This window comes from Bos indicus, chromosome 8 (genome assembly GCF_029378745.1).
Source record: "Bos indicus isolate NIAB-ARS_2022 breed Sahiwal x Tharparkar chromosome 8, NIAB-ARS_B.indTharparkar_mat_pri_1.0, whole genome shotgun sequence".
NCBI classification, from domain to species: Eukaryota; Metazoa; Chordata; class Mammalia; order Artiodactyla; family Bovidae; genus Bos; species Bos indicus.
The window spans coordinates 76,901,870-76,928,797 of record NC_091767.1 but is presented as its reverse complement, the minus strand read 5'-3'; the positions used below and the strand labels follow the sequence as shown (position 1 = coordinate 76,928,797).

General features: G+C 37.9%; 1 long non-coding RNA gene across 1 annotated transcript; it reads right to left on the bottom strand.

Moving 5' to 3' along the window:
• Positions 1 to 13,541: 13,541 nt before the first annotated feature.
• Positions 13,542 to 25,169, bottom strand: LOC139184601 (uncharacterized). Its single transcript, XR_011568147.1, has 2 exons — positions 25,018 to 25,169; positions 13,542 to 14,884 (listed from the first exon to the last, which is right to left on the bottom strand). It is a non-coding gene; the product is annotated as an uncharacterized lncRNA (long non-coding RNA).
• Positions 25,170 to 26,928: the final 1,759 nt, after the last annotated feature.

The following is a 26,928-nucleotide window of genomic DNA, read 5'->3' as shown; positions in this document are numbered from 1 at the left end:
CTTTCTCAATCTGTCCCATCCTCAGCTTCCCTACTGTGTTCACAAGTCCCTTCTCTACTAGTTCATCAGTAACATTTTTCTTGACTGCATATATATGGCTTAATACACGATACTTGTTTTCTCTTTCTGACTTACTTCACTGTTGAAGAGGCTCTAGGTTCATCTACCTCACTACCACTGACTCAAATTCGTTCCTTTTTATGGCTGAGTAATATTCCATTGTATAAATGTACCACAACTTCTTTATCCATTCATCTGTTGATGGCATCTAGGTTGCTTCCATGTCCTGGCTATTGTAAATACTGCTGCAGTGAACTTTGGGGTACATGTGTCTTTCAGAATTGTGGTTTTTCTCAGTGTATGTGCTGAGTAGTGGGATTGCTGGGTCATATGGTAGATTTATTCCTAGTTTTTAAAGGAATCTCCATACTGTTTTCCATAATGGCTATATCAGTTTACATTCCCACTAACAGTGCAGGAGGTTTCCCTTCTCTCTGCATCCTCTCCAGCATTTATTATTTGTATATTTTTTGATGATGGCCATTCTGATTGGTGTGAGGTCATGCCTCACTGTAGGTTTGATTTGCATTTCTCTAAGGACTGATACTAAAGCTTAAACTCCAACACTTTGGCCACCTCATGCAAAGAGTTGACTCATTGGAAGAGACTCTGATGCTGGAAGGGATTGGGGGCAGGAGGAGAAGGGGACGACAGAGGATGAGATGGCTGGATGGCATCACCAGCTCGATAGACATGAGTTTGAGTAAACTCCGAGAGTTGGTGATGGACAGGGAGGCCTAGCGTGCTGTGATGCAAGGGGTCGTAAAGAGTCGACTGAGTGACTGAACTGAACTGAATAATGAGCAATGTTAAGCTGCGATTCATCAGGTTGCAAAGAGTCGGACACGACTGAGCAACTGAACTGAAGCATCTCCTCATGTGTTTATTGACCACCTGTATGTAAGTTGACATTTTTAAATAACTCATGTAAGGGCCTGTCATTAAAGCAGGTATTGCTGGAGAAAAAAATAGCCAACAAATATAGTTGAGGTTAGTCTTCTTTAACAGTGTGGTTCGTTTTGAGCCGGTGATTATAATGTTACCAAACATAATGTTGTCTAGTTGCCTGATATTGAGACATCTTTGGTTTCTATGAAGAATTGTGCTACTTATACTATTTAACATCTAGACTTATGTAAGAGAAAAGGGATTTTTGTTAATATTGTTTGGTCAGAATAGGTTTTTTTCCTGCTTATTTCTAAATGTTATAGTATCAGCCTTTTATGCCTATATGATAACAAACAATATTACCATGGGATATTATGGTGAGTCAGTTCTCCAATGACTTGAGAACTGCAGCCAGTCATGTTCACTATTCGGCTAAAAAGCAGAACAAAAACAGACTTAGGGGAAGAGTGTGTGTGTGTGTGTGTGTGTGTGTGTAATCATCACACACAAATATTCTTAGCAGCCCCTTCCTCTAATTTGCCCATGAAGTCTGTGCTCTATCTTTTATCAAGAAGTTGTATCTACAGTCTCCCAAGTCAAAAGAAATAGAAGTAAAAATTAAAAATGAGACCTAATCAAACATAAGCTTTTGTACAGCAAAAAAAATAAAGTAGGGAAATGAAAAGATAACCTATGAACTGGGAGAAAATATTTGTGAATGATGCAGCCAACAAAGGATTAATTTCAAAAACATATGGACAGCTCATATCAGTTCAGTTGCTCAGTCGTATCCGACTTTTTGTGACCCCATGGACTGCAGCACTCCAGGCTTACCTGTCCATCACCAACTCCTGAAGCTTACTCAAACTCATGTCCACTGAGTCAGTGATGCCATCCAACCAACTCATCCTTTATCGTCCCTTTCTCCCGCTTTCAATCTTTCCCAGCATCAGGGTCTTTTCCAATGAGTCAGTTCTTTGCATCAGGTGGCCAAAGTATTGGAGTTTCAGCTTTAGCATCAGTCCTTCCAATGAATATTCAGGACTGATTTCCTTTAGAATGGACTGGTTGGATCTCCTTGCAGTCCAAGGGACTCTCAAGAGTCTTCTCCAACACACAGTTCAAAAGCATCAATTCCTCTGTGCTCAAGCTTTCTTTATAGTCCAACTCTCACATCTATACATGACTACTGGAAAAACCATAGCTTTGACTAGATGGACTTTTGTTGGCAAAGTAATGTCTCTGCTTTTTAATATGCTGTCTAGGTTGGTCGTAACTTTTCTTCCAAGGAGCAAGCGTCTTTTAATTTCATGACTTCAATCACCATCTGCAGTGATTTTGGAGCCCCCCAAAATAAAGTTTGTCACTGTTTCCATTGTTTCCCCATCTATTTGCCATGAAGTGATGGGACCAGATGCCATGATCTTAGTTTTCTGAATGTTGAGCTTTAAGCCAACTTTTTCACTCTCCTCTTTATTTTCATTAAGAGTCTCTTTAGTTCTTCGCTTTCTGCCCTAAGGGTGGTGTAATCTGCATATCTGACGTTACTGATATTTCTCCCAGCAATCTTGATTCCAGCTTGTGCTTCATCCATTCCAGCGTTTCTCATAATGTACTCTGCATATGTTAAATAAGGAGGGTGACAATATACAGCCTTGACATCCTCCTTTCCCGATTTGGAACCAGTCTGTTGTTCCATGTCCAGTTCTAACTGTTGCTTTTTGACCTGTGTACAGATTTCTCAGGAGGCAGGTCAGATGGTCTGGTATTCCCTTCTCTTTAAGAATTTTCCACAGTTTATTGTGATCCACACAGTCAAAGGCTTTGGCATAGTCACTAAAGTGAAGTAGATGTTTTTCTGAAACTCTCTTGCTCTTTTGATGATCCAACGGATGTTGGCAGTTTGATTACTGGCTCCTCTGCTTTTTCTAAATCCAGCTTGAACATCTGGAAGCTCACGGTTCATGTACTTCTGAAGCCTGGCTTGGAGAATTTGAGCATTACTTTACTAGCGTGTGAGATGAGTGCAATTGTGTGGTAGTTTGAACATTCTTTGGCATTGCCTTTCTTTGAGATTGGAATGAACACTGACCTTTTCCAGTCGCGTGGCCACTGCTGAGTTTTCCAAATTTGCTGGCATATTGAGTGCAGCACTTTCACAACATCATCTCTTAGGATTTGAAATAGCTCAACTGGAATCTATCACCTCCACTAGCTTTGTTGGTAGTGATGCTTCGTAAGGCCCACTTGACTTCACATTCCAGGATGTCTGGCTCTAGGTGAGTGATCACACCATCGTGATCATCTGGGTCATGAAGATCTTTTTTGTATAGTTCTTCTGTGTATTCTTGCCATGTCGTCTTAATATCTCCTGCGTCTGTTAGGTCCATACCATTTCTGTTTTTTATTGTGCCCATCTTTGCATGAAATGTTCCCTTGGTATCTCTGATTTTCTCAAAGAGATCTCTAGTCTTTCCCATTCTGTTGTTTTCCTCTATTTCTTTGCACTGATCACTGAGAAAGGCTTTCTTATCTCCCTTTGCTGTTCTTTGGAAGTGTCCGTTCAAATGGGTATATCTTTCCTTTTCTCCTTTGCCTTTTGCATTTTCTTTTCTCAGGTATTTGTAAGGCCTCCTCAAACAGCCATTTTGCCTTTTTGCATTTTTCTTGGGGATGGTCTTGATGGATGGTCTCCTGTACAGTGTCACACACTTGCATCCATAGTTCTTCAGGCACACTATCAGATCTAATCCTTTGAATCTATTTGTCACTTCTGCTGTATAATCGTAAGGGATTTGATTTAGGTCACATCTGAATGGTCTAGTGGTTTTCCCTACTTTCTTCAATTTAAGTCTGAATTTGGCAATAAGGAGTTCATGATCTGAGCCACAGTCAGCTCCCAGTCTTGTTTTTGCTGACTGTATAGAGCTTCTCCATCTTTGGCTGCAAAGAATATAATCACTCTGATTTTGGTATTGACCATCTGGTGATGTCCATATGTAGAGTCTTCTCTTGTGTTGATGGAAGAGGGTGTTTGCTATGACCAGTGCATTTCTTGGGCAAAACTCTTAGCCTTTGACCTACTTTGTTTTGTATTACAAGGTGAAATTTGCCTGTAACTCCAGGTATCTCTTGACTTCTTTTTTTTTTTTTTGCATTCCAGTCCCCTATAATGAAAAGGACATCTACCTCAAACAAAAATGGTCAGAAGACCTAAATACATTTTCCCAAAGAAGACATACAGATGGCCACCAGGCACATGAACAGATGTTCAACATCACTAATTATTAGAGAATTGAAAATCAAAACTGCAATGAGGTATCACCTCACACCAGTGACAAAGGGCCACCATAAAAAAGTCAACAAATAATAAATACTGGAGAAGGTATGGAGAAAAGGGAACCCTCTTATACTGTTGGTGGGAATGTAAATTGGTGTGGCCATTATGGAGAACAATATGGAGATTTCTCAAGAAAACTAAAAATAGAGCTATTATATAGACCAACAATCTCAATCTTAGAGACATACTCCGAAAAGGTGAAAACTCTAATGTGAAAAGGAACATGCACCCTGATATTCATAATAGTCAAGACATGGAAGCAACTTTTAAGTGTCATTCACATGAATGGATAAAGATGTGTACACACACACACACACATATATACAGTATGAACTATTATTCTTCCATAAAAAATGAAGTAATGCTATTTATAGCAACATGGATGGACCTGTTATTGTTCAGTCTCTCAGTCAAGTCTTACTCTTTGTGGCCCTGTAGACTACAGTACATCAGGCTTCCCTGTCCTTCACTATCTCCTGGAGTTTACTCAAATTCTTAAGAGTCAATGATGCTATCCAACCATCTCATCCTGTCTTGCCCTCTTCTCCTCCTGCCCTCAATCTTTCCCAGCATCAGGGTCTTTTCCAGTGGATCAGCCCTTTGCATCAGGTGGCCAAAATATTGGAGTTTCAGCTTCAGCATCAGTCCTTCCAATGAACATTGATTTCCTTTAGGATTGACTGGTTTGATCTTGCTATCCAAGGGACTCTCCTGAGTCTTCTCCAGTATCACAGTTCAAAAAGAAACAATATTCCAATACTTAAAACTGCTTTAGCCTTAATTTCCATTTTGTCATCAACTGCTGACTTATAAATAATCAATGAATGTCTTGAAATTGCAGTAACACTATGGCTATAGTACTTTTTAAACCACTTTCTTGACCTGTGCTATATGGAAAAAACATTTCCCTAATTTAGGATGATGTTAAATTGCAAGGTTCTTAAATTCAGATAGTTAATATCTGGGTTTTTGTTGTTTAGAATTTTTTGAATTGTTGATTCTTTGGACTAGCTGACCTTTCACTTTATTTCTACATGAATGACATTCATGACAGTTTTATAAATGAAACATTGAAAAAGAGGGCTACTTCTACATAGGGCAAGAAGATTTATGGCATAATATGATTTTTATCTTTCAAATGCTGGTACAAGCCCGTTTTTCTGCTGTAGTACTTACTGTGATATAAGTTTAGTATACATAAGCCGCACTCTACCACAAATCTCATCTTACTTGAAGCTTGGATATCCCAAGAACACAGGTAACCCTTGACATCTTGTTGAATAGCAGATATTTCGTCTTACACATCCCATGGATCTCAGAATTTGGAGGTGACTTTCTTATTCTTTGCTGCCCAAGCAATTTTTTCCTAACCTTTGTAAGCCAAAGCTCTTTTGAAGCTTATACCATAAGTATAATTTTTCCAAAAATTAAAAAAATTAAAACTCACTTATCTAAGAGCTCAACAAAGCTCAAGCCTAAGAAAATGAAGGAAATTACACCAAAGCACATCATACTCAAGTTAGTCTAATCTAGTGCCAGAAAATTTTATAAGCAGCCAGAAAAAAAAACTGACTCATTGCTTACAGAGAAAATAAGATGAGGTTGAAAGCAGATGTCTCATTATAAACAAAAGACGTAAGAAGACAGTAGAGCTACATCTTAACTGAAAGAACAAAATGAATTGTCAATCTAGAATTCTATACTTAGCAAAAATTACTTTTAAAACTGAAGAAAAAACGACATTTCAGAGAGAAAAAGGGTGAAACAATTCATCACTAGAAGACATACTACAAGAAATGCTGAAGGAAGTTCTTTTATGCAGAAAGAAAATGATAGCCAATAGAAATATGGATATATATAAAGGAATTAAAAGCATAGAGTAATAAACTCCATGGGTAAATATATCTGATTTTTTTCTTTTTTATATAAATCTCTATAAATCACATTAGTAAGTAATTTGTGGAACTTATTAAAAAGTATGACAACAAAAGTTAGCAATGGATAAATGGAAATACACTTTTATAAGTTTCTTATACTTTATATTAACATATGAAACCATTTGAAGATAAACTGTGATAAATACTATATCCCCAAAGCAACTAATAAAATAACAAAAAAAGATGTGGCTAATACAATCAACACAAGAGATAAAATCCTAAAAATATTCAGTTTATCCAAAATAAAGCCAAAAAAGGAAACAAAGGACAGATGGGACAAAGTTTTTTTAAAAAATAGAAAAAGATGGCAGACTTAAACCTAACAATATAGGCAATCACATGCAAATGACCTAAATACCACAATGAAAAGACGGATCATATTTAATTCTTTCAAAAGGCAAAATCCAGCTATATGCTTCCTATAAGAAACGTACTTAAAAAGATACAAAGAGAAATGGTACTACTTTGTAGTACAAAGTATTTTGTACTAGTGCTAGTACTTTGTACTAGCAGTGAACAAATGGAAATTGAAATTAAAGAATACAAACTCCATGGGCATTTTAACTACCTTTTATTACCCGCTTAGTGGGTTTTTAGTACCGATAACCTTTCTTATTGAAACACTTTCTACTTATCAGAGATCAACAGAGAAAACAGAAACCATTCTAGGATTTCAAATGGAAAGAAATACAGGAATTGGGTACTTAGAAAATCATTGAAATGATTAAAGAGTGGACTTCAGGGAGCTAGTGGTATACCTTCAGTTCTGAAAGCTACTACCCCAGGTCTCACAAAGCTACAGGAAATCCCTACCAAAGTTACATCTGTTTCATAGCCCAAATGTGAATCATACACTAACAAACACAATTGTAGGAAACATAGTCTGTGCTTTTCAAGCCTCCATGCAAGCCTGAGTCTCACAATGGAGGAACCTAAATTATACCCAGAACCCTTGTAGAAAGGGCCTCTTGAATACATGATCTCTAGTTTCCATCTTCTGAGTAACATATTTGAGCATAGAGGGGCTTGAGAATAGATGCTGATCACAAACTGACAATATGCTGTAGCAGGTTGACTTGTGTCCTTCCTAAAGATATTTTCAAGTCGTAACCCCCAATACTTGTGAATGTGGCCTTATTTGGAGTAAGGATCTTTGCAGATGTGATCAAATTAAGATGACTCATACTAGATTAGAGTGGGCCCTAAATCCAATGACTGATACGTTTATGAGAGAAAACAGAGGGAAATGAACATATAGGGAAGAAGGCCACATGGCAATAGAGACAAGAGATTGGGATGATGCCAGGTATAAGCCAGGGAACACCAAGGATTGCCAGGAAAACACCAGAAGCTGGAAGAGGCAAAGAAAGATTCTTCCCAAGAGCCTCCATGGAAGCATGACTCCACCAACACTTTGATTTCAGACTTCTAGCATCCAGAACTGTGAGAGAATACATGTATGTTACTTTAAGCCACCAATTTGTAGCAACTTGTTATGACAGCCTTAGGAAATTAATACATCAGCTTCTACATCATCAAACTCCTAATTTTCTTCCTACTTTATTTGCTACTCCTATGGTCTCCTTTGTAGGATCTTCCTTTCTGACCTGTAAATATTGTAGTGCTCCATGACTTAGTTCTGGCTGTCTGCCTCTCTCACTCTACATTATCACCCTAGGTGAGTTCATCCACTGTTGTTTAGTCATTAAATTGTGTCCAACTCTTTTGTGAGCCCATGGATTGTAGCCCCCCAAGCTCCTCTGTCCATGGGATATTCCAGGCAAGAATGCTGGAGTGGGTTGCCATTTCCTTCTCCAGGGGATCTTCCTGACCCAGGGATTGAACCTGTGTATCCTGCATTGGCAGGTGGATTCTTTACCACTGAGTCACCTGGGAAGCCCCAAGTTAATCCATTCACTTCAGTTCAGTCGCTCAGTCGTGTCTGACTCTTTGCAACCCCATGAGTTGCAGCACGCCAGGCCTCCCATTACCATGCTTAAAATACTAGCAATATGTTGATAATCTCTCAAATTTATATTTCCAAACCTGATTTCCCCCAGGTTGATATAGATTACATATCCAACTGCTTTATCCTCACTTGGATATTTAAGAGACATCTCAAAACTCATCTTATTCCCTCCCCTCCCAACTTTTCCTCTCTTAATAAATGATACTAATATCCCCATGCAGCTGCTTAAGTCAAAAATCTATCATCACTGGATCTTTCCCTCTCTGTCATTCCATCCCTTAGGAAGTCCTCTCAAGTTTCCCTCCAAATGTATCTCGGGTTTGCTCGTATCTCTCCAGCTCCATTGCCAACATCCTGTTCCAAGTCATTGTTATCTCTATGTTGGGCTAGGGTTATCCTTCTAATTGGTCTTCTTGCTTTTGCTCATTACCCACACTATTCATTTACATACAACCAGGGCAAATTTTTAAAAAAATATAAATCAGGCCATGTCACTCTGCATAAAGTCATTCATTGACTGTGCATTGCCTGGAAAATAAAATTCAAACCTACCTCTGTGGCATGTAAGATCCTGTATGCATGGGCTGCCCTCCATCTACTCCCATCTTCTTGGACTATAATGCTCCAGCTACACTGGCTTCTTTTTCTTTTTTTTTTTTTTTGATGCCTGAACACACTAAGCTCTTCGGTACTTCAGGCAGGCCTTTGCACTTTACCGTGGACCGAAAGCTTGTGTCTCTCCCATCCTGCCAGATTTATATTTTGAAACCTAATCCCCAGTGTGATGGTATTTGGGGGTGGGACCTTTGGGTAGTGATTAGGTCATAAGGTTGGAGCCCTCATGAATAGGATTAGTGCCCTTTAAAGAGTCACAAGAGAGTTTGCTTCCCCTCTGTGCTGCCATGTAGGACACAGTGAGAAGGCTGTCTTTGACCCAGAAAGTCTTCACCAGATGCTGAATCTACCAGCACATTAATCTTGGACTTCTTAGTCTCTAGTACTATAAGAAATAAATTTCTATTGTTAAGTCACCCAATCTATGATATTTTTCTCGTAACAGCCCAAATAGACTAAGACACACTTGACGCTCTCTCTCCTTACAATACTCTTTCCTCAATTCTTAATAGATAACTCCTTCTCATACTTCAGGTCTCAGTTCAAATGTCATCTCCTTCGAGGGGGCTTTTCTTCACTATTCTGTTCTAAGTTACTTATTAGTTACTCTCTACTACATCTTCACTAAAGAAATTTTGGCACTTATTTAAAATTATTTATAGGTTCTTAATTGTGTTACTAGAATGTAAGTTCTATGAGAGCTAAGATCATGTCTTTTGGTAATACTGTATGCACAGTACTTTGCATGTGGCATGTTGTGGATTCTTGATGGAAATACCTTAATAAATGATGAATGAATCCAGCAAATCTTTAGGCCATGAAACGTTCTAGATTTTCACAGTGAGAAATGAGTGAACTTTGAGGCTAATTTAAAATCTTTGTCATTTAAAAAAGAAACCATCATAGCCAAGTGTTCATAGTCTAGCATCCAGTGGAACCAGAGAATATTAAAGGGTGAATAAATCTTAAGAATATATGCAATCTACTCAATTTACAGCTGAGGAAATTGAGACCCAAAGTTATATCATGTGTATTGATATAAATATCTGGAATATTCCCCCTTTGGAGGACCTCTTTCTATGCAAACAAATGCCACTTTTAACAAAGACTGTCTTTCCCTCTGGGCTTACCTGGTAACTCAGTGACAAAGAACCTGCCTGCCAATGCAGGAGATGTGGGTTCCATCCCTGGGTCAGGAAGATCCCTTGGAGAAGGAAATGGCAACCCACTCCAGTATGCTTGCCTGGAAGAATCCCATGGACAGAGGAACATGGTAGGCTACAGTCTATGGGGTTGCAGAAGAGTTGGACATGACTTAGCGACCAAAAAACAACAATTTGTTGCTTTGCTCACTATGTTAGCCCCCAAAATGCTGTATGCTTTAATAATTTAATAAGCAAGAAAATGCTTAAATTAAAAGTGGTTTGAATTCAGGAAACATGCTGTCTTAGGTGCATAAAAGTTTGAGTGGCCAACTACACAGACACGGTCAAGCCCATAAATACAGTGGCTCTCACTATGAGTTCTTAATACAGTACATCCAGTTAGCCTGAAATAGAGGAGTCTATGGCCCTCTTCTGGGCGACTTGAATAAAGTCACATAGTTTGGTACATATTAAATATGCTCTAACTCAGTGATTAAACTGTCCCTCCTTGACTTCCTCAGATACTCCTTCCTTACCCCTAAGTTGATGGAATATTACCTTTCCTCCAGCATATCCCACCATCAGAGTGTACTATATCTGCCTAGAGTGGTGAGAGCTTTCCTTCCCTTTACCCTGGGCTAGGGACCTTCATCTTGACTCCCCACTGAGAAGACAGAATACAAGTTTGTTGCTTATGGATAAGTTTATATTCTCTATGAAATGACTCACCAGAAGAATGAAAAGGATCTGCTATCATCTGTGGAACAACAATATTATTAGTTTTTAATTAGAATAAACTGTGACTTACAGAAGATCTTTCAGTGACCAAATAATGGAGCTAGGTACTAGAATTCTGAATGCAGTTCCATTCCATTATATCTTTCTCAAACTGGTTTGCAGATCAGCTGCATTAGACTTAATCGGTGGTACTTGTAAAATGTGTCATTTTGATCTTTACTCCAACCATGATGAACCAACACTTTCGGGTCTGGATATCTAAACATTTTAAAAACTTCCTTGAGAAATGTTTATGCATGTTAAAATGTGATAATCACTACACTACTACTGTTTTTTATGATATCTACATTAAAATAATCACTTCCATTGGCAGTTTTCAAAGTACTTCTCAAGTATCATTAAGTTCACAAAACTTCAATTTCCCCTGTAAAATTCACCTTGATTTCTTTATCTTTAAATTAAAAGTTTTATTAGATCATGTTTTAAGTTCTAAGGTTAAATGTTGTTCTTCCCAGAACTCTGGAAACTACAGAATGCACATTTAGTATTCAAACAATGACTATCGAGATTTACTTATATTAAATGATTGGAATTACCATCATCACATGATTGAAAGTCATGTCAAAGTTTAAAGAATAAACTATTTACAAAACTGTCAGCTGTCTGCAGATGTATCAGCTTCACATAACACTTCCTTGGATGAAGTAAACTACTGTCACAAATAGCACCATTTGTTGTAACACCTCTGGAGTAATGAACTTCATGTAGAACCTATTTCAAAGGACTCTCATTTGAGCTAGAATTGCTGTCAATGGGATGGGGCACTGTGAATAAGATGAACTCCAACTGAAGAACGACATTCCTAATATACAAAGGAGAAGAAAGATTTAAAATTATATAAAGGAAATATTTCAAAAATAAGTTATCACAAATACTGTCTTGTAATAACTGCCTTTTTTTTTTTTTTTTGCTTTCAGAAATTGACCTATTGTACCTTGTGGGAAAAACTGTCAAGTAGCTCTAGTCTGACTTTTTAAAAGTGATATTTATCACATAAAAATAAAGCACTTTACTAATGTCACCAAGATTATCTGAGAGAACATCGGGTACTGAATTTCCAGCAGTCACAGCAACTCAAAACAGAAAAGTGTGGTTGATCTAGATCAAAAGAGCAAAATGAAATTCAAGTGCAGGAGTATTTGTACTAATTTTCAAGCAAATTTAACCTCCTACAGCAAGGAGAACAAAGCTGGATATAATCTGTCAGTTCTTTTAAATGTCCTACAAACCTGTCAGTTTATTTAATGATAAATATATATTAGATCATGAAAATTTTTTCTTCTCACTTCTAAGTAACAGTTGTAATTCAAAACTCATGTGAACTAATCAGCATTAACAACATCCAACATCCAATAAAAAATCACTAGTCATGCTTAGGAAGCAGCAAAATGTTACCCATAATTAAGTGGAAAATCAGTCAACAGAAGCAGATTCAGAATTGCAGAGTTAATGGCAACAAGGATGTTAAAAAAAGCTATGATAAATAAGATAAAAGAGAAACATCTTAATAGTAGTTGCAGGGTAAAAGAAATTACTTAACAGCTGAGTAAAGTTAAGAATTTACACAGACTTCTTGTCAGAAATATACAAGCCAGAAGACAATAGCATGATATCTTTGAAATGTGAAAGGAGAAAAGAAACTGTCAATCCAGAATTCTACAACCAATGAAATATCATTCAAAGATAGTTGAGATACAGGAACAAAAGCTCAGGTAATTCATCACCAACAGGTGTGCACTACAAAGTAATGTGAACAAAATCCCCTCTGCAGAAAGAAAATACCACCAGATAGAAACCTGGTACACAAAGGAATGATGAGCAGCACCAAAATGGAAATATTGGGTAAATAAAAAAATATTTTTCTTCATGTTCTGGTTTTTTAAAAAAGATAATTCACTAAGTATAAATCTGATAAAGCATTGTAGGGCTTATTATACATATAACATAGAACAGCATTGCCTGGCACAAAGGACAAGAGAGGAGAATGCAGTAAACACTCCCAAGGTTCCTACATCCTGTATGAAGTGGCATATATTTGAAGTTAGACCATGATAAATTAAAATTCAGGGTTTCTTAATCTTGACACTACTTACTTTGGAGACTGGATAATCATTTCTTCTTGGGGGAGAGGGGCACTATCCCATGCATGGTAGGAGTTTCAGCAGCATCCTTGGTCTCTAATTATTAGCTGCTAATAGCAGCCCTACCCCCATCCACACCCCAATTGTAATAACCAAAAACATCTTTGGACATTGCCCAAATGTCCCCTGAGGGGCAAAAATCACCCCTGAGGTTGAAAAAACAATGCCTTATAGCAACCACAAAAAGAGGGGAAAATTATACATATATGAAGCCAAGGTGGAGATCAAATAGATACTAAAAAATACTCCAAAAGAAGGCAGGAAAAGAGGATAAAAGCAACAAAGAACAGATGAAACAAACAGAAAACAATATAAAATGGAAGATTTAAAACCTAAACCAACCAACCAAAAAAAAAACTAAACTCTAAACATTGATAAGTGCATTAAATGCAAATATTAAATACTCCAAATGACAGGCAGAGATTGTCAGACTAGATTGAAAAAAGCAATAGCAATAGCATGTTTAAAAAAACACTCTAGCTACAAGAACTCTCACTTTAAAGACACAGATAAACTAAAAGAACAGAGTAAGATATAATATGTAAACAATCATCCTAATAAAGCTTAAACACCTAATAGTAACATATATGATGCAGTCATATCCATTCTATCTACTCCTAGGTAGAAAAACTTGCCAACACAAAGATATGTACATAAGTTCATAGCAGCTTTATTCAGAATAGCCACAGGCCGGAAGCTACAATACATAAAAGTCTATCAAGAGTTGAATGGAAACACAAATTGGAGTATATCCATACGATGGAATACTGAAAGAAACCACTAATATGTACAATACAGAAGAACTATAAAATAATTTTCTTGAATAAAACAAACCAGACACAAAAGAATATATACTGATTCAATTTATATGAAACTCTAGAAAAGATTAATCTTATAATGACAATCAAGACATCAGTATTTTCCTGGGGCCATGGTTGGAGGTATGGATTGACTGGAAAATGATAAAAGGGAATTTTCAGACCGCTAGAATGCTTTGTATCTTGATTGTGATAGTGGTAACATAGATGAATACATTATTACGGTTCATGGAATTGTGCACTTAAAATAGAGTGTGCTTTATAAATGTGTAATTATATCTCCAAAAAATGGATTTAAAAAATTCTTGCCACACATTTTGTTTAGTCACTAAGTCATGTCCAACTCTTTGCGATGCCGTAGACTGCAGCATGCCAGGCTCTCCGTCCTCCGTTACTGGAGTTTGCTTAAATTCATGTCCATTGAGTCAATGACGCCATCTAACTATCTCATCCTCTGCTGCCCCCTTCTTTTGCCTTCAATCTTTCCCAGCATCAGGGTCTTTTCCATTGAGTTGGCTCTTCGCATCAGGTGGCCAAATTACTGGAGCTTCAGCTTCAGCATCAATCCTTCCAATGAATACTCATTGTTGATTTCCTTTAGGATTGACTGGTTTGACCTCGTTGATTCCAAGTGACTCTCAAGAGTCTTCTCCAGCATCACAATTTGAAAGTATCAGTTCTTTAGCACCCAGCCTTCTTTATGGTCCAACTCTCACATCTGTACATGACTACTGGGAAAACCATAGATAGCTTTGACTACATGGACCTTTGTGAGCAAACTGATGTCTCTGCTTTTTTGACATGCTGTCTAGGTTTGTCATAGCTTTCCTTCCAAGGAACAAGCATCTTTCAATTTCATGGCGACAATCACCATCCACAGTGATTTTGGAGCCCAAGAAAATACAATCTGTTACTGCTTCCACTTTTTCTCCTTTTATTTGCCATGAAGTGATGGGCTGGATGCCATGATCTTAGGGTTTTTTTTCATGTTGAATTTCAAGACATCTTTTTTACTCTCCTTTTTGACCCTCATCAGGAGATTCTTTAGTTCCCTTCATTTTCTGCCATTAGAGTGGTATCAGCTGCATATCTGAGGTTGTTGATATTTCTCTTGGAAATCTTGATTCCAGCTTGTGATTCATCCAGCCCAGCATTTTGCATGATGTACTTATTCTGCAAAGAAAAATAAGCAGGGTGACAATCACAGCCTTGCCATACTCCTTTCCCAATTTAGAACCAATCAGTTGTTCCATGACCAGTTCTAATTGTTGCTTCTTGACCCACATACAAGTTTCTCAGGAGACAGGTAGGGTGGTCTGGTATTCTTTCTCTTTAAGAATTTTCCAGTTTGTCGCGATCCACACAGTCAAAGGCTTTAGTGTAGTCGATGAAGTAGAAGTAGATGTTTTTCTGGAACTCTCTTTCTTTCTCCATCATCTAATCAATGTTGGCAATTTGATCTCTGGTTTCTCTGCCTTTTCTAAACACAGATTGTGCATCTGGTTCATGTACTGCTGAAGCCTAGGATTTTGAGTATAATCCTGCTAGCATGTGAAATAAGTGCAATTGTATGGTAGTTTGAACATTCTTTGGCATTGCCCTTCCATACATATTCCATGTTATAAAAAGATCGAGTCAAGCAAAGAAACTAAAAGTCATCTTTAGTCAAACATAAAACAATTTGTATTTTATTCTTATACATCCCATTAAATAATTAAAATTTAAAAGATAGTGCATAAGATAACATAAAAACTTTAAAAATATAATTTAAGATAATATAGCACTAATCCCAAAACAGGTGTGCAATACTATTGTTAACGAGAAAAGTATAAAAGTTTACTGAGAGACAGTAATGATCTAAATAGATAAGCAATGTTCCTGGAGTAGGAGGTCTAATGTTTTAAATATTTTAATTCTCTCCAAATGGACTTATAGATTTAAAGCAACCTCAGTTATCCTCAACAGAATATTTACTTTGTTCTGTGGTACTTGACCAGCTGAAGGAAAGGGCCAAGAAAAGCCAAGACACTCTTGAAGATGAAAAGTTATTTTGGAAGATTTGTTCTTGCAGCTACCAAGAACTCTTACAACATTACATAACTATAACAATGACACTGCCTCAGAAGTAGACAGACAGGTAAACTGATAGAATGAAAAGTTTATTTAGAGGACACTTGTATCAATACTTGGTTTAGGGGAAGAGTGGCACTATGGCTCAGTTGGGAAAGGACTATCTTTTCAGTATGTTGTCCTGGTACAATTGTACAAAAAATGTTTACCTCATACCATGCAAAAAATTAATTACAGACAGACTGAAGAGCTACTTGTGAACAGCAAACCCTAAAGCTTTTAGGAAATAACAGTCATGAGTTGCATAGTGGCCCTCCAAAAGATATATTCATCTGAAACCCCACAATGTAAATTTACTTTGAAAAAGTCTTTGTAGATGTTTTTAAAATAAAGCTCTTGAGATGAGATTATCCTGGATTAGGTGGGTCTGAAATCCAATGATGAGTATCTTCATAACAGAAAACAAACAAACAAGACATACAGGAGAAACAAAGAGAGAAGGCCATGTGACTAGAGACGGAGACTGGGGTCATGCAACTACAGCCCAGGAAGGCCCAGAGTTGCTGGCAGCCAGCAGAACCCTTAGCAGGAGAGGCAGAGCCTCCAGAAGGAAGTGACACTCCTGATACCTCAATTTCAGACTGCTGGCCCCAAGAATGGTAGCGGAATACATTTCTGTTGTTTTAAGCCATGAGGTCTGTGGTAACTTGTTGTGGCAGCTCTAGGAACTAATAACATAAGAGAATATCTTCCTGAAAAAGCACTAACTATAAAGGAAAAGATTAACTATCTTAAAACTAAAAGAACCTCTTTTTTTTTTTTTTTTTTTTTTTTAATTTATTTATTTATTTTTTATTTTTTATTTTTTTTTTTAAACTTTACATAATTGTATTAGTTTTGCCAAATATCAAAATGAATCCGCCACAGGTATACATGTGTTCCCCATCCCGAACCCTCCTCCCTCCTCCCTCCCCATACCATCCCTCTGGGCCGTCCCAGTGCACCAGCCCCAAGCATCCAGCATCATGCATCGAATCTGGACTGGCAACTCGTTTCCTACATGATATTTTACATGTTTCATTGCCATTCTCCCAAATCTTCCCACCCTCTCCCTCTCCCACAGAGTCCATAAGACTGTTCTATACATCAGTGTCTCTTTTGCTGTCTCGTACACCGGGTTATTGTTACCATCTTTCTAAATTCCATATATATGCGTTAGTATACTGTATTTATGTTTTTCCTTCTGGCTTACTTCACTCTGTATAATAGGCTCCAGTTTCATCCACCTCATTAGAACTGATTCAAATGTATTCTTTTTAATGGCTGAGTAATACTCCATTGTGTATATGTACCACAGCTTTCTTATCCATTCATCTGCTGATGGACATCTAGGTTGCTTCCATGTCTTGGCTATTATAAACAGTGCTGCGATGAACATTGGGGTACACGTGTCTCTTTCCCTTCTGGTTTTCTCAGTGTGTATGCCCAGCAGTGGGATTGCTGGATCATAAGGCAGTTCTATTTCCAGTTTTTTAAGGAATCTCCACACTGTTCTCCATAGTGGCTGTACTAGTTTGCATTCCCACCAACAGTGTAAGAGGGTTCCCTTTTCTCCACACCCTCTCCAGCATTTATTATTTGTAGACTTTTGGATCGCAGCCATTTTGACTGGTGTGAAATGGTACCTCATAGTGGTTTTGATTTGCATTTCTCTGATAATGAGTGATGTTGAGCATCTTTTCATGTGTTTGTTAGCCATCTGTATGTCTTTTTTGGAGAAATGTCTATTTAGTTCTTTGGCCCATTTTTTGATTGGGTCGTTTATTTTTCTGGAGTTGAGCTGTAGGAGTTGCTTGTATATTTTTGAGATTAGTTGTTTGTCGGTTGCTTCATTTGCTATTATTTTCTCCCATTCTGAAGGCTGTCTTTTCACCTTGCTAATAGTTTCCTTTGATGTGCAGAAGCTTTTAAGGTTAATTAGGTCCCATTTGTTTATTTTTGCTTTTATTTCCATTATTCTGGGAGGTGGGTCATAGAGGATCCTGCTGTGATATATGTCGGAGAGTGTTTTGCCTATGTTCTCCTCTAGGAGTTTTATAGTATCTGGTCTTACGTTTAGATCTTTAATCCATTTTGAGTTTATTTTTGTGTATGGTGTTAGAAAGTGGTCCAGTTTCATTCTTTTACAAGTGGTTGACCAGATTTCCCAGCACCACTTGTTGAAGAGATTGTCTTTAATCCATTGTATATTCTTGCCTCCTTTGTCGAAGATAAGGTGTCCATATGTGCGTGGATTTATCTCTGGGCTTTCTATTTTATTCCATTGATCCATATTTCTGTCTTTGTGCCAGTACCATACTGTCTTGATAACTGTGGCTTTGTAGTAGAGCCTGAAGTCAGGTAGGTTGATTCCTCCAGCTCCATTCTTCTTTCTCAAGATCGCTTTGGCTATTCGAGGTTTTTTGTATTTCCATATAAATTGTGAAATTATTTGTTCTAGCTCTGTGAAGAATACTGTTGGTAGCTTGATAGGGATTGCGTTGAATCTATAAATTGCTTTGGGTAGTATACTCATTTTCACTATATTGATTCTTCCAATCCATGAACATGGTATATTTCTCCATCTATTAGTGTCCTCTTTGATTTCTTTCACCAGTGTTTTATAGTTTTCTAGATATAGGTCTTTAGTTTCTTTAGGTAGATATATTCCTAAGTATTTTATTCTTTCCGTTGCAATGGTGAATGGAATTGTTTCCTTAATTTCTCTTTCTGTTTTCTCATTATTAGTGTATAGGAATGCAAGGGATTTCTGTGTGTTGATTTTATATCCTGCAACTTTACTGTAGTCATTGATTATTTCTAGTAATTTTCTGGTGGACTCTTTAGGGTTTTCTATGTAGAGGATCATGTCATCTGCAAATAGTGAGAGTTTTACTTCTTCTTTTCCAATTTGGATTCCTTTTATTTCTTTTTCTGCTCTGATTGCTGTGGCCAAAACTTCCAATACTATGTTGAATAGTAATGGTGAAAGTGGGCACCCTTGTCTTGTTCCTGACTTTAGAGGAAATGCTTTCAATTTTTCACCATTGAGGATAATGTTCGCTGTGGGTTTGTCATATATAGCTTTTATTATGTTGAGGTATGTTCCTTCTATTCCTGCTTTCTGGAGAGTTTTTATCATAAATGGATGTTGAATTTTGTCAAAGGCTTTCTCTGCATCTATTGAGATAATCATATGGTTTTTATTTTTCAATTTGTTAATGTGGTGTATTACATTGATTGATTTGCGGATATTGAAGAATCCTTGCATCCCTGGGATAAAGCCCACTTGATCATGGTGTATGATCTTTTTAATGTGTTGTTGGATTCTGATTGCTAGAATTTTGTTAAGGATTTTTGCATCTATGTTCATCAGTGATATTGGCCTGTAGTTTTCTTTTTTTGTGGGATCTTTGTCAGGTTTTGGTATTAGGGTGATGGTGGCCTCATAGAATGAGTTTGGAAGTTTACCTTCCTCTGCAATTTTCTGGAAGAGTTTGAGCAGGATAGGTGTTAGCTCTTCTCTAAATTTTTGGTAGAATTCAGCTGTGAAGCCGTCTGGACCGGGGCTTTTGTTTGCTGAAAGATTTTTGATTACAGTTTCAATTTCCATGCTTGTGATGGGTCTGTTAAGATTTTCTATTTCTTCCTGGTCCAGTTTTGGAAAGTTGTACTTTTCTAAGAATTTGTCCATTTCTTCCACGTTGTCCATTTTATTGGCATATAATTGTTGATAGTAGTCTCTTATGATCCTTTGTATTTCTGTGTTGTCTGTTGTGATCTCTCCATTTTCGTTTCTAATTTTGTTGATTTGATTTTTCTCCCTTTGTTTCTTGATGAGTCTGGCTAATGGTTTGTCAATTTTATTTATCCTTTCAAAGAACCAGCTTTTGGTTTTGTTGATTTTTGCTATGGTCTCTTTTGTTTCTTTTGCATTTATTTCTGCTCTAATTTTTAAGATTTCTTTCCTTCTACTAACCCTGGGGTTCTTCATTTCTTCCTTTTCTAGTTGCTTTAGGTGTAGAGTTAGGTTATTTATTTGACTTTTTTCTTGTTTCTTGAGGTGTGCCTGTATTGCTATGAACTTTCCCCTTAGGACTGCTTTTACCGTGTCCCACAGGTTTTGGGTTGTTGTGTTTTCATTTTCATTCGTTTCTATGCAAATTTTGATTTCTTTTTTGATTTCTTCTGTGATTTGTTGGTTATTCAGCAGCGTGTTGTTCAGCCTCCATATGTTGGAATTTTTAATAGTTTTTCTCCTGTAATTGAGATCTAATCTTACTGCATTGTGGTCAGAAAAAATGCTTGGAATGATTTCTATTTTTTTGAATTTACCAAGGCTAGCTTTATGGCCCAGGATGTGATCTATCCTGGAGAAGGTTCCATGTGCGCTTGAGAAAAAGGTGAAATTCATTGTTTTGGGATGAAATGACCTATAGATATCAATTAGGTCTAACTGGTCTATTGTATCGTTTAAAGTTTGTGTTTCCTTGTTAATTTTCTGTTTAGTTGATCTATCCATAGGTGTAAGTGGGGTATTAAAGTCTCCCACTATTATTGTGTTATTGTTAATTTCTCCTTTCATACTTGTTAGCATTTGTCTTACGTACTGTGGTGCTCCCGTGTTGGGTGCATATATATTTATAATTGTTATCTCTTCTTCTTGGATTGATCCTTTGATCATTATGTAGTGACCTTCTTTGTCTCTTTTCACAGCCTTTGTTTTAAAGTCTATTTTATCTGATATGAGTATTGCTACTCCTGCTTTCTTTTGGTCCCTATTTGCATGGAAAATCTTTTTCCAGCCCTTCACTTTCAGTCTGTATGTGTCCCCTGTTTTGAGGTGGGTCTCTTGTAGACAACATATGTAGGGGTCTTGTTTTTGTATCCATTCAGCCAGTCTTTGTCTTTTGGTTGGGGCATTCAACCCATTTACATTTAAGGTAATTACTGATAAGTATGTTCCCGTTGCCATTTACTTTATTGTTTTGGGTTCGAGTTTATACACCGTTTTTGTGTTTCCTGTCTAGAGAATATCCTTTAGTATTTGTTGGAGAGCTGGTTTGGTGGTGCAGAATTCTCTCAGCTTTTGCTTGTCTGAAAAGCTTTTGATTTCTCCTTCATACTTGAATGAGATCCTTGCTGGGTACAATAATCTGGGCTGTAGGTTGTTTTCTTTCATCACTTTAAGTATGTCTTGCCATTCCCTCCTGGCTTGAAGAGTTTCTATTGAAAGATCAGCTGTTATCCTTATGGGAATTCCCTTGTGTGTTATTTGTTGTTTTTCCCTTGCTGCTTTTAATATTTGTTCTTTGTGTTTGATCTTTGTTAATTTGATTAATATGTGTCTTGGGGTGTTTCGCCTTGGGTTTATCCTGTTTGGTACTCTCTGGGTTTCTTGGACTTGGGTGATTATTTCCTTCCCCATTTTAGGGAAGTTTTCCACTATTATCTCCTCAAGTATTTTCTCATGGTCTTTCTTTTTGTCTTCTTCTTCTGGAACCCCTATGATTCGAATGTTGTAGCGTTTAATATTGTCCTGGAGGTCTCTGAGATTGTCCTCATTTCTTTTAATTCGTTTTTCTTTTATCCTCTCGGATTCATTTATTTCTACCATTCTATCTTCTAATTCACTAATCCTGTCTTCTGCCTCTGTTATTCTACTATTTGTTGCCTCCAGAGTGTTTTTAATTTCACTTATTGCATTATTCATTATATATTGACTCTTTTTTATTTCTTCTAGGTCCTTGTTAAACCTTTCTTGCATCTTCTCAATCCTTGTCTCCAGGCTATTTATCTGTGATTCCATTTTAGTTTCAAGATTTTGGATCAATTTCACTATCATTATTCGGAATTCTTTATCAGGTAGATTCCCTATCTCTTCCTCTTTTGTTTGGTTTGGTGGGCATTTATCCTGTTCCTTTATCTGCTGAGTATTCCTCTGTCTCTTCATCTTGTTTAAATTGCTGAGTTTGGGGTGTCCTTTCTGTATTCTGGCAGTTTGTGGAGTTCTCTTTATTGTGGCGTTTCCTCACTGTGTGTGGGTTTGTACAGGTGGCTTGTCAAGGTTTCCTGGTTAGGGAAGCTTGTGTCGGTGTTCTGGTGGGTGGAGCTGTATTTCTTCTCTCTGGAGTGCAATGAAATGTCCAGTAATGAGTTATGAGATGTCTATAGTTTTGGGGTGACTTTGGGCAGCCTGTATCTTGAAGCTCAGGGCTGTGTTCCTTTGTTGCTGGAGAATTTGCTTGGTATGTCTTGCCCTGGAACTTATTGGCCCTTGTATGGTGCTTGGATTCAGTGTCGGTATGGAGGCATTTGATGAGCTCCTGTCAATGAATGTTCCTTGGAGTCAGGAGTTCCCTGGAGTCAGGGTTTGGACTTAAGTCTCCTGCTTCCGATTATCGGTCTTATTTTTACAGTAGTTTCAAAACTTTCTCCTTCTATACAGCACCATTGATAAAACATCTACATTAAAGATGATAAGTTTCTCTACAGTGAGGGTCACTCAGAGAGGTTCACAGGGTTACATGGAGAAGAGAAGAGGGAGGAGGGAGTTAGAGGTGACCCAAATGAGATGAGGTAAATCAATAGTGGAGAGAGTGGGCTAGCCAGTAGTCACTTCCTTATGTGCACTCCACAACTGGACCACTCAGAGATGTTCACGGGGTTATACAGAGAAGAGAAGAAGGAGGAAGGTAACAGAGGTGGCCAGAAGGATAAAAGGGGGGAATGAAAAGGAGGGAGACAGTTCCAGCCAGTAATCAGTTCCCTAAGTGTTCTCCACCGTCTGGAACACACAGAAATTCACAGAGTTGGGTAGAGTAGAGAGGGGTTAGGGAGGAGACACAGGCGACCTGGTGGAGAAAAAGGAGGGTCCAAAGGGAGAGAGAGCAGTCAAGCCAGTAATCTCACTCCCTAGTGAAAAATGGGTCCTGAAGATTGGGTCCTTATAGGTACAAAATTGGTAACAAATACATAAAAGCAAAAATTAAAAATCTAGAGTAGAGTTTGGAATTTCAAAAATACGATGTTAAAGAAAAGAAGAAGGAAAAGAAAGAGAGAAAGAATGAACAAACAAAAACAAACAAGGTCGCGAAAATTATAGAGAAAGTACAGGTACAAGATTGATAACTAATACCAGAAAGCGAAAATTAAAAATTTAGAGTAGAGTTTGGAATTTCAAAAATACGATGTTAAAGAAAAGAAGAAGGAAAAGAAAGAGAGAAAAAACGAACAAACAAAAACAAACAAGGTCGCGAAAATTATAAAGAAAGTACGAGTACAAAATTGATAACTAATACCAGAAAGCAAAAATTAAAAATCTAGAGTAGAGTTTGGAATTTCAAAAATACAATGTTAAAAAAAAAAAAAAAAAAGAAAGAAAAAGAAAAATAAAGAGAGAAAACAAACAAACAAATACGAACAATGTCACAGAAATTGTAAGGAAAATACAGGTACAAAATTGATATCAAATACCAAAAAGCATAAATTAAAAATCTAGAGTAAAGTTTGGAATTTCAGATATACAATGTTATATAAAAGAAGAAGAGAAAGAAACAGAGAAGAAGAAAAAAAAAAAAAGTCACAGAAATTATATAAAAAAAAAAACTATAGGTACAAAATTGATAACATATACCAAAAAGCGAAAATTAAAAATCTAGAGTAGAGTTTAGAATTTCAAAAATACAATGTTAAAGAAAATAAGAAAAAAACAAAAACAAACAAAAAAAAACAAGGTCAAAAAATTATAAAATATATATATATGAAGTTTGCTGAAGAAGAAAAAAATAGGGTCTTTTTTTTTTTTTTTTTTTTGCAAAGTACTAGGATATAAAGGTGAAAATTAAAGGAACAATAGAGGACTTAAAATTTTTTTTTTTTTTTAATTAAAAAAAAAAAAAGAAAGAATGATCGTAAAAATAATAAAAATATATCTAGGACTTTTTTTTTTTTTTTTTTTTTGTGGGTGTTGTGGTTTCAGTTCATTTTTGGCTAGTTCCTTGGTCAGATTTATATTTCTCAAGATCTATAGGCCCCTTCCTATGTAGTCTGTAGTAACCACAGGGTTTTGATCTATTGCCTGTAGCTTCCAAGGCGTTTCCCTCTGTTATATCTTCTTCTGTTTGCTAGTCTCTTCAGTATCTGGTTTCCGCCCTGACTCAAAGGGCACGGTGGAGGACACTTTTTTTTTTTTTTTTTTAGGCTTACTTGTTCAGTCGCGCTGTGAGGAGAGAGGGAGGGATGCTGCAAACAAATAACACTGGCGTGGGCTCGCAATGCCTCAGCCACCCTGGGTCTGCCCCTGCTCACGGCGCGTGTAGCCTCCCTGTCCACACTGCTCGGACTCTAGGTTGTTCCGCCGGGAACAATCCGAGGCTGGCCCTGGGCTGCATGCACCTCCCAGGTCCAAGCCGCTCAGGTTCAGGCACTCGGGTAGTCCTCAGAGGCGCAGACTCAGTTGGGCCTGCGTTTTGTGCTCTTCCCAGGTCCGAGCGCCAATTTGCTCTTCCCAGGCGAGCGCCAATGCTGCGACTTATCGCCTCCCCGCCGCTCGGTTATCTGGATGTAAAACCGGCGCACCTTCTCAGGCAGATGTTGACCGTCCAGACCCCCAAGAAGTTTTAGTTAGCAAAGAAGCCTGCTTACAATTTTATAGATAATGTCTCTCTGGGGCTGCGATTGCCCCCTTCCGGCTCTGGCTGCCTGTCACCGGAGGGGGAAGGTCTGCAGCCGGCTATCTCTGTTCAGTCCTTTGTTCCGTGCGCGGGCCTGGCGGTCTTAGGTTAGGGCTGGCTTTTCACGTGGTAGGTATCCCACAGTCTGGTTTGCTAGCCCAAATTATTTCGCTCAGATAGCGCTCAGGGTATTCAGGCCAGATTCTTACTCTCAGCGATGCAGCCCGCGCCGCGCCTCCCTGCCCAGCCCCGGTTTGCTAATGGCGGATGCAGGCGTCTGCGCTGCTTCTCTGCTGGGGGAGTTATCGTAGGGCTCGCAATCTGCGAGTTTTAAATTGTTTATTTATTTTTTCTCCCTGTTATGTTGCCCTCTGTGCTTCCAAAGCTCGGCACAGATTCGGCAGTGAGAAGGTTTCCTGATGTTTGGAAACTTCTCTCTTTTTAAGATTCCCTTCCCGGGACGGAACTCCGTCCCTCCCTCTTTTGTCTCTTTTTTTTGTTGTTTTTAATATTTTTTCCTACCTCCTTTCGAAGAGTTGGGTTGCTTTTCTGGGTGCCTGATGTCCTCTGCCGGCATTCAGAAGCTGTTTTGTGGAATTTACTCGACGTTTAAATGCTCTTTTGATGAATTTGTGGGGGAGAAAGTGTTCTCCCCGTCCTACTCCTCCGCCATCTTGGCTCCTCCTCCAGAACCTCTTTTCATGAACATATTCTATGAAAGAATAAAAAGGCAAGCAACAGAGGGGGGAAATCTTTTTGAATATATAGCTGACAAAAGAACAAAGCTGAAAAAAGGGCAAAAAACTTGAACAGACATTTTACAAAGGAGGAAATCCAAATGGCTGGTAAACATAAATAAAGGTGATCAGCTTTATTAATAAAGGAAATAAACATTGAGACCAAAACAAAATACCATTACACACCCAGCAGACTGTTAAAATCATACAGAAACTCCCATATCAGGCTCTTTACAAAAAGAGAAATCCAAAATGGCCAATAAAAATATGAAAATGGGTTGTCTCATTTAAATTCAAACCACAATGAGAAAATATCCCTGTAACCAAAATAGCAAAAATTTAGCGACTTAGCAGCAGCAGCAGCAGCAATGAGACCAAAAGTTGGTAAAATTTTGAGTTAATCAAAATTCTCTTATAGAATTGATGGAGTATAAAGTGTTACAACCATTTTGGACAACATTTTAGCATTATCTTGCAAAGCTTTGACATTTGGACATTTCGCTTTGTCTTGGTACCCTCAAACTGTTTAATAAAGCCCCCTAAAAGTTTATTGCTCTTATATTAAGCAGAGAGTGAGAAGCATCATTTATTCAGCCTTTCTACTAGATGGAAAACAGTAACTTTTCTAAGGTGAGATGTAGATACTGGTGAGATGCAGCACCCTTCAGTAAGCAAGTGTTTAATAAGAAGGCACCTGTGATGAGAACCAAGAAAACCAGACTGTGCACTTTGTCTGCGTTGACCGTTTACCTGATGATAATTGTTTAGTTGTTCATTGCCTTAGTCTCTCCTTTCTAAGTCTTAGATTTTAAATATTGGTCATATAATTCATAAGGGTTGGAATTTATCCTTTGGAGTATTCTGGAATAAAGACAATGTTGAAAAATAAAGTGGTAAAACAGATGTAATAGTCCAACTGTAAACAAAAAGAATACCTTTTAGTTTTCAGCAAAGCCTATATTCTCTTCCTTTTTACTGCAATTATAACCCATTTCTTTTCTTGTGCAGTTAGTACACTAGATCCAATAGATTCAGTTTCTACTTTGAAGAGAAGCTACTCCTTTTGAAATACTAGTTTTTTCCCCCATAGCCAGCAGCCTACAAGGGCTCCCCTGGTGGCTCAGATGGTAAGGAATCCACCTGCAATGCAGGAGACCTGGGTTCGACCCCTGGGTTGGGAAGATTCCCTGGAGGAGGGCATGGCAACCCACTACAGTATTCCTGCCTGGAGAATCCCCATGGACAGAAGAGCCTGGCAGGTGGGCTACAGTTCATGGATCGCAAAGAGTGGGACACGACTGAGCAACTAAGCACACAGCACAGCACAGCAGCCTACAAAGCACGCTTCCCCTCCTCCATCTCTCTCTCTCCTTCCATACCCTCTCTCCCTCCAGTCCCTCCTTCCCTCCCTTTCTCCCTCTCTCCCTTTACCTCTCCTTCCCTTTCCCCTCCCTCTCTCTAATGCTTCCTCCCTCCTTGTACTAGTTTGTATAGGTGATTTTAAAGTTATAGCATTCTAGGCCATCATTTAAAAAAATCTTCAGATAACAAATGCTGGACAGTGTGTGGAGAAAAGGGAACCCTCCTACATTGTTGGTGGGAAAGTTAATTGGTGCAGCCACTATGGAAAACAGTATGGAGGCTCCTCAAAAAAATAAAAATAAGAGTTGCCATATGATCCAGCAATCCCATTCCT